Source organism: Denticeps clupeoides, chromosome 15 (assembly GCF_900700375.1).
Source record: "Denticeps clupeoides chromosome 15, fDenClu1.1, whole genome shotgun sequence".
Lineage (NCBI taxonomy): Eukaryota > Metazoa > Chordata > Actinopteri > Clupeiformes > Denticipitidae > Denticeps > Denticeps clupeoides.
The window spans coordinates 13,423,983-13,433,100 of record NC_041721.1 but is presented as its reverse complement, the minus strand read 5'-3'; the positions used below and the strand labels follow the sequence as shown (position 1 = coordinate 13,433,100).

Here is a 9,118-nt window from a genome sequence, read left to right as displayed (position 1 = left end):
CTCTATTCAGCAGCAGCACGCCGCCAACACGAGTGGAGAATCATCAAAAGACACTTTCACGTTGGATGAAACGTCCTGCTAACTTGTCTTTTCTTCCTGCACTCGCTTTGTCTCATGGCTGTTGTTGACGCTATTGCATCGTTCGTTCATTCCTTCCATCGCCCGTACTTGGTGTGTGTGTGTGTGTGATTCTTTTATTTTGAATAATGAGCTCCCCTCGCTCTTTACCGTAGGCCTTGACATTGTTGATCGCTCAAATGTTTAACTACAGACAATTGGTATCTGCGAGAAGATAATTAACGTCTTACTCAAGTGCAGGTGGAGGGGTGTGTTTCGCTTCTCACTTTTTTTGTGTGTGTGTGTGTGTGTGTCACCTGTGGGAAAAAGAAAAATCTCTCCGTCCAACAAGTGCTCCGAGCTTCTTTTATTCTCTTCACTCCGCGGCACTGAAACGTTCGGTATTTTTGGTCGGAGGTCAGGCCGGGTCTTCCCGTCGCCGCAGCGTGACCGCGGCGGGCGCACAATCGGGTTCCTGTAAGGTGCGGCTAACGCTGTCACAATGCGTACAGCTGTCCGGAGGTCAGGGGACGGTGCCGGTTCCAAACCCGAAAAATCGGATTATAAACCTCCTCTGCCGCGAATTATGCATGATCTGCGCTGGCCGATAAATTGGGTTAGCCTAATACATGTGTAACGAGAGTCATCAGTGGCGTGACAGCGCTGGGCTTTATTGCTCTTTCCATTATTCTCAGGATTTATGGCTATGATATATGTTTGTGCGTGAGAGAGGCTGACTGACAGGAAAACACTGACAAGCACTGACAAGCATTGTGACTCCATTTACAAGCGTATACGCTGCGTGCGTGCGCGTGTGTTCCGTGGCTGAAAAAGATTGACACACACACTGTGTAAAGTTGCCCCGCCGAGAGCCTGTTTGCTGTAGTCGGACCTGTCAGAATAAGACGGAGTTCAACTTGTGCGAGGACCAGGACAATGGGCCATCGTCGCTCTCGCTGACGGGCGGACCACACACTCCTGATCGTGAGTGACAGCGCTAAAGGCTGCGCAGCACAAAGCCCAACTCACTCCTCAGGTGTGAGCGCACACACACGGCCCTTTATTTACCTCCATCAGAACACACGACGTGAACGATTTCATCAGGGCGGGGTTTCCGAAAAAGTTCTACACATTTTTAACAATTTTATTCCGTCAAACATGGCATTTTAAAGTGTTCCATAGTTACTTTCAAAAAAGCTACAAGAAAATGAATAATAAAAAAAAAGATTTAAATGAAGGACAAAGTAGTAAAATAAAGTGAAGCAAATGTCCAATTTAAAATAAGAACGGAATGTATAGCAGAGTAGTAGAATAATTTACAATTAATCAATTTTTTGTGAGTGTACATAGAAAACTGGGGATTTAAGGCAATGCTGCTGTGTGACATGTGTAAAGCAGACACACACACACACACACACACACAGCGCAAGCCACAACCACAATGACAGAGGGCTGTGTGTACTGGCCCTTTAAAGGGGCCAGATCTAACAGCTTAGAGCAAGAGGAGGGAGGGGCAGAGGGAGAGCGAGAGGGAGAGAGAGAGATAGAGAGGAGGAGGGCCAGCGGAGAGAGAGAGAGAGAGAGGGAGGAGAAGAAGGCGGAAAAGAGTGCGCGAGTTGGTGTGTGTGAGCGCGCGAGAGCGGGAGAACGGAGCGGGCGAGCGGAGCGAGCGAGAGAGAGTGAAACAGGCTCATTTGTTTCAGAGGTTTAGAGGATCAATAGGCAGATTGTTTGGAGGGCCTGCACTGTTGGAGTGAATGTTATTGTTGAAAGGATCTCTGCGCCTCGGCCCCCCGATCCAGCATGCTGACAGATCCTGAGCTACCTCAGGAGTTTAACAGGTCACGTGGTCCAGCCAGCCACACACACACACACACACACACACACACAGTCTCCCTGACACACACTGGACAGATATTCAGAGAGAGAAAAAGGAGAAGCGGTAAGAAAGGGGTAGCAGATCTCACTGTTTGGCCAGGAGAGTGTGTGTTGTGTGTGCGTGTGTTCAGATGTAGTTGCGAGTCGGTCAAGGCAGAGAAAGTTGCCGTCACTCAGCGGTGCAGCAAGGACGGTGTGAGTATACACACGGCTGTGCTTGTGTGTCTGTGTGTGTGTGTACTGTCCATCTGAAGTAAACAAAGTCACCATGAGAAGTGATCTGTTGGTCTGTTCTTCTCTCTCTCTCGCTCTCTCTCTCTCTCTGTCCATGAAAGGGTTCCGCTCTCAGAACTAAGTTGTAAATGTCAGGACCAGGATTAGCGCGTTCTGCCGTTCTCTGCTGTTTCTCTACCTGCTTCTTTACGTTGCTCTGTAGAACTTTCTCATGTGTTCCTCACTTCCAGCTCTCCCTCCTGTACGTTCTGAGGGTCCGCTGTGCACACTGGACGAGTTTCCCACTCAGCCGCTTTAACGGAACAGTTACGTGCTTGTCTCGGACATACTTAAGAACATGTAGAACATGTACAGTTCTGAAGAACACTCCTTCACTCTCTATTCACTAAGTCCCTCTTGCCTAAAAAGAAAAATTTGGGTAAAATGTCAGAGCCGAATTGTTGAGCTGTTGTTGTTGTCATAAAATTTTTTTATCCTAAAAAGATCTTAGCGATCTGCATGTTATTCTGTTTTTATTTGACTGGGGACAGATGTCCACTCTGGCCATATGTTTTTTTTTTTGGTCCTTGCCAAAATCATTTTATGTATTATGGGGTGAAAAATGTTGTCACCTTCTGTGCCATGTCAGGGGGCGCAGGGCTTTTTTTTTTTTTTTTTTTTGCTCTAGCAAATAATGTCCCTTTGAAGCTAATGCTCTAAAAAGAAAGATTAGGGTTTAATACCCCGTTTTAATGCACGCATTTTATTTCCACAATTTGACTCCTGATTCCATTTGCTCTGCTAAAGTACTGCACTGTTTTGCCAGATGAAACTAATCTTTTGTTCAGAGATAAACTGCGGGTTTATCCCTGAATTAAGAACACATTTATATGTTGCGAAAATATGTGTTTTTAATAAATCATCATCCCATAAAAAAAAGGGGCCGGGGTGGTGGGAGATAACAACGGCTACGTTGAATTAAAAATTTAAAGGATTACGCAGGAAAGCAGAATGTATGGTGATAAAAGTTGAGGATTACAGTGACTTAGGGGAAATTGCGGTTAAAAGTCCGCTTTCGAGTAATGCACTCTATCAGTGCTTAAAAGTGCGCTGAAGTACCAGTGTGTGTGTGTGTGTGTCTCCGGTGTTTACTGTGTGAATGTGCGGGTCTCTTCTGCTCACAGAATGTGTGACCGCCAGTGTGTGTGTGTGTGTGTGTGTGTGTGTTTGTGTGCATTTGTATGCCTCCCCACTACCGATGCTATTATAATATACTTTAATGTTTCCAATATTCATAAAGTCAGGTGGGAAGTATTGTTTAGACTGTTTTGAGTGTTGCCAGTGCTTGGAAATGCAAGCAATATTAATTCACTTTCAGAGCTGGTCAGAAGCTGAAAAAAAAAAACAGTTTTGCGCTCATGAAATGTTGTTAGCACAGACTTGCTTTTTTTTCTTGCTGTCACAATAATTATGAATCTTCTGTGATGTGGACATGTGATGGGATTTATAGAGATTAATGTTGAGGATCGAATGAAGGTTGTTTGGGATTTTTTTTTATTTTTATTAGTCTGATGGCATGTGATCTGTGCGTCTGTTTGTGGTTAAACTGAACTTAAAGGCATTTCAGTTTCTATTAATGCATTCACATTTGCCTAATATTGAGGAAAAAACAATGATATTAACAATAATAACGATAATGTTTGGTATGTGGCATGTTCTAATTATTATTGAATAATTGTTGGGAGTAATTACCAATCAACTAGTGCACATCAGGACAATGTGATGATTTATTTAACAAAATTGTGCTTTTACTTTCTGAAATAAAGCAAAAATATTTTCATATAAAGCAGTAAAAATGGCCACATATCTTATATTGTGAAATATAAGAAATCAAAAAAAAGGAAAAGCACGAGGTCGTGAGTAGCATGTGGTGGCGGTGTGTGTGTGCGGCATGTGTGTGCGGATAGTGTTGTGTATCCGGGGCCTGCAGTGTGCAGTAGCTGAGCAGACTGATGGGGTTTGTTCGGCCTGTCGGCGGCGAGGGGTCCGCGGGCTTCTGTGGTCAAACTGATACATTCCTCAGGGCCGGCCCAGGAAAGACTGCGAGTGTGAGATTTTAACACTCGGCCATTTGTCTCTCTCTCTCTCTCTCTCTCTCCCACCCCCCCCTCACCTCTCATACGGCTTCGGCTTATTTAAACATCTGTGTTAGGGCCACCTCTGTTTTCCTTTAGGGTTAGTGTGTTGGTCGGTGGCGGCTCAGTTATGCTTCACTTTCTTCTCAGAGTTTCATTCAAACTTTGGTCGTGTCCTCTGAGGCTATAAGCAGGCACTATCAGTTATGTTAACAAAAAGAGGTGTTAACACAGAGGCTCTGTGTGTGTGTGTGACAGAGTGAATTAGAGAGTGTGTTAATAGCAGTTTGGCTCTTTCAGACCGTCTCGCAGGATAACGTCACCGCGCGTTTCCGTGGCCTGAACACAGATGATGGGGACGGAGAGCCGGTCCCCTCTGTCCCCTCTCTCTCACTCTCTCTCTCTGTCTCTCTGTTATTCACTGGGCTCATTCAGAGCAGACTGGCCCATTGTCTGGGCCATATTGTGCCCCCTCTCAGCGGCTTGATAACCGTGTCTCCATGCTGAGGAAAGAAGAAAAAAAAAAAGAAAAAGAGAGAAAGAAAGAAGAACAGAAGAATACCAGAACAGAATGCTAAAGTGCCCCCCCCCCCCCTTCTTTTTTTACCACCCCTCCTCCCTTTCAACCTTTCCAGACCTCCCTGGCGCAGTCAGCTGACCAGCCCTCTCCACCACCACCAATGCCATGGCTAGAAGGGAGATTTTTCTTTGGATTGATGTTAACGGGGGTTTCGCTGCAAGGCGGCCATTAGCGGCATTTTCCCATAAACACACCTTACAGCACAGAGCGCGGGAGAAAGAATGGGGAAAGTGAAGGTTTGGGGGCGGGGCGACAGAGAGGGAAAGTCAAATGACAGCTGGTCAGAAGTGAAAGGTGAAAGGTCAGGAAAGTCCCGCACACTGCAGACAGGGGAGGTTTCGTAACCGAATCGATGGCGGGTTGACAGAGAGCCGGTGCTAAATGGCTTCTGTCGTTTGTCAGATTTCTCGACCTCCTCTTTCTGTGTGTGTGTGTGTGTGTGTGTGTGTGTGTGTGTGTGTGTATTTGTCTGGTCTCGCTGGACACACAATGGCAGCTCTGTGTCTGCAGGGTAGAGGACGACAGCGAAGCGTTCAGTCAGGCCGAGGAAAACGAGCGAGAGAGGCAGACTGGGAGTACTTTTCTTCCGTCTGACTATTTGCATTGTGTGTGTGTGTTTGTGTGTGTGTCTACCTTGTAACTAATAACAAAACCAAAGGCCCTGGTGTGAGTTACTGTACCCGCCGCATTCATTTTGCCAGATCCGAGTGCCAGTTTGACATCAGACATCCCGCATGGACGATTGCGGAGACTCACAGGGCTTAAATGTTTATACAGGCTTTTTATTGGAGCGTTTTCACAATCAACACTTCGCAGGTACGAGCCCTGACCTTTCCACAGGCTCAGTGGGGAGAGCCTGTTTACCCGGAGAACAAATGGTGGCGTTTTAATGGACGACTGGACAAATGGAGTCTAAACATGTGCGTCACGATGGAAAAGCTGTGCTCATTTGTCAATAAACATACTGCGTCTCCCCTCTTCTCCAAACATCAGGGAATAAGTCGTCCTAAACTGGGGAAAGGGGGTGGAGCTTAATATTGTAATAGTATTCCCAATGCTAAACCACCCCAACCCCTCTGTCTTTTCCCCCATAGCATTTGTTCCCTTTGATTTTATTCATTTTTTCCCCGCAGTTTTACACAACATGGATTCTCTCCAAGGTTAAAATGTCAGTGAAAATCACAGCGCAGTGACTCAGGCAACGAAAAATGAAGAAATTAAATGAGAACGACTCCATGACAGGGAAGTATGGGGTTTGTATTAAGAGATGACTAAGGTGCCGGAATGGACCCCTCCCTGAAGCACAGTGAGCTGTGCCCTGAATGCGCCTTTATGTGGTATTTTCATTAAGGATCGTATGATCATCGGAACAAGTCTGTGTGGAAGTGGTCTCTCCCCCCCCATCTGCATTTAATGACAGTGGGCTCTTGAGCTGCATGGTGTCCACAAGTTTATGCCGAACCTGATGATCCATGTTATTCCAGCATGATGTGAGAATGTGTCGTGCTTCTGAAAGTTAACATGGCCACAGACGTGCAGAAATACGCTTATTAAATCATTCTGGAGCATGCATATAAATGTATATTTTACCTCTTACAACTTTTGTTCTCGAATTTTAGACCTTAATATAAATAAGTCACATATCACATGTCTTCTCCTCGTTTATTTTTAATTTGCGAGCGCGTCTCCGGTGGGAATTGTGGACAGTGACACTACACTCGGAGCCTTTGCCTTTTTGTAAGGAGGCTGGACAGGAAGCTGGCTTGTCCCCCTTTAGCTGAGAGTCACAGCGAAAAGAAAACAGAGGCGGCTTTGTGTGTGTGCGAGTGTCGTGTGTGTGTGTGTTGGAGAAAGTCCCCCCCCTCCACCCAGAACAGTACTTGCCGTCTACCTCACTGTCCCGCAGTTCCCATGATGCAGAGTGCGGCCTATAAATAGACGTGAGGGCAATATCCTTAAGAGACTGTGAAGGACACCAGAAGGAGTTCAGAGGTCGCTCACAAACAAGCGATTGTGCAAAAGAGGACGCCTCGCCGGCCTATCTGCGGGCTTTATCGTCCCCGGGGTGCCGGAATGGAGACGGCGAGAAAGAGAGGGGTGAAAGAAAAGAGAGGTCTGACAGTTCAATGCCAAGGGAACCTTCTCCCGGACTTCTCCCCGAGGTCCCGAGAGTGCGGGGTAAATGGAGGGACTTTTCACATTACATAGCCAGGGACCCGGAGCTTATCAGAAAGGGCATTCCGTTTTAAAAAAGCCTCCTTGTGTCGAGCCCTGTTTCCTCACTGCAGGAATATGTGAAGTCATTGTTTGTGCCCTGACAACAACACTACAAAGCAGAGGTCAAATTGGGTGAGGTCATCGCCCAGGGTGGGTGATATACGCTGGAAAAAAAAGTCATTATATGTGTGTTGAACCCAGATTTCCTTCCATAAGTAATGTTAAACTTTATCGTAGTCAATTAAGATTTGGTTCTGAATGGTTATTAATAACTAATGTTGGCTACTTCGTTTCTGTTTATGGCAGCTTTACAAACCGTTTTCAGTTCTGCATTCATTTCGTGTGCATATAATTATCCTGAAACTTCTTTGATTGTTGCCATTGATGGATATTAAAACTGAGGTTTTCGAAAACTTTACGAATAAGATCTAATTGTGTGTGCGTGTGTCCTGCCCCCTAATCCTGACGCTGTTTACATCATTGATGTTATTCCAGTATATATAGGACAAGAGATGAAGGCAGCAGGGTGATGGGAGGACTCCAGTACCATTTCCAGTAACTTGCAACTGTCCAATTACATGAAAGCTTAACCTTAAACTGTGCATCTTACACAATGGCACAGAGGAAGGTGGACAACAAGCAATTTGGCTTCTAGAAGTGTGTGTGTGTGCGTGTGTGTTATGAGGACCGCTTGTCATCGGGGACTGTTTGATGTTTCAGTGCAGCTGTCAGCATTTTTCTGGTTGTAATAAAACCTGCATCCATCTCTGTCGCTTCCCCATCCCACTGCCTCATTAAAACGCCAGCCTCTGAGTGTTAAGCACAAGTGATGAGCGATTAGCAGGAAAATCGCCGGGATTTCGGTGCTTAAACTTGGCCCCTCGCTCCCTCTCGTATCTCACGCTCTCTTTCTCGCCTTATTATTTATTTATTAATGGACCGTCGGCTAGGGCCGATTACTGACTTAACAGAAGCTACATAAGTGACAGGAGAGCGAGATGGGAAGGAGGGGGGACTCCAAATATATATATATACTAAAAAAAAAAAAAAAAAACCATTCCCACTCAATCAGCATCAAGGCGACGGGGGCCACGGTTGGAAATGTGTGCTGAATCTCAGCTTAGCACCCAGGCAGGGGGGAACCAGCCAACAGCCAGGGCAGGCCAGGGCGGGCTGCGCCCTGAAACCCAGGACCGACCCACGAGTGGCTGATGTGTCTGACTACCACACAAAATTAAATAAATAAATGAATAAACGGCCGGTAGTATTCCTGCACTAGGAATGTATGGGTGCCGCGTGGCGTGGCGGTGGCGGGGAACGCTCAGGAAGGTGCAGAGGGCGGCCACGTGCAAGCGAAGGTCTGTGCGAGCGGGGCGTATCTGAAAGAGCGGGACGGAGTCGAGCGAGAGTTTGAGCGAGGGAGGGAGGGAAGGAGGAGGGTTTTCCGCGTTTGGCATGCCGTCTTTATTGCAGCCACAGAAGGACGGAGTGAAATTATGCTAATGGCGGCTAATTATGACCTTGGAGACCAGCTTTGCTGCCAATTTATCTACTTAATAAAACCTCTCTTTCTAATCTGTACATCACTACACGCTTTAAATGTTTCATGTAGGCTGTGGACCAAGACTGTCCTGCCAACTTTAAATGAAATAGCAGCTATAACCTGGTACCCGGGGTGTGGAATTGTTATAGTAATTATACCTTCAAAGGCTTGGAGGAAAATAGACATTTTATTGCTCAAGAGGAGCTGCGGAAAGCGCCCGTGTCAGTAAGCTGGTGCAGGAAACTGGGAGTGTGTGTTGCAGTAAGTAAGCGGGGTAGGAAAGGAGCAGAAAACGGTTTATTCCTTTATTTATTTGGTTATGTATTTCCTACAGAAATAGCCGAAGAATGGCGCGTTGTTGTCGGGGAGTGAAAGTGGCCATTCGAGGCTCTGGGAGGGGCAGGGTCTGGGCGGGGGGGGGTGGACCGGGCAGAATGAGGTGTGGACAGAGGTGGAGGTTTTTCTTTTTTTGGGGGGGGGGGGGGGGGGGGGGGG

General features: G+C 46.5%; 1 pseudogene; it reads left to right on the top strand.

Annotated features, from left to right (window-relative positions):
• The first annotated feature begins 6,147 nt into the window (after positions 1–6,147).
• LOC114765215 (branched-chain-amino-acid aminotransferase, cytosolic-like) overlaps positions 6,148–9,118 on the top strand; it is an 8,784-nt pseudogene continuing 5,813 nt past the window's right edge.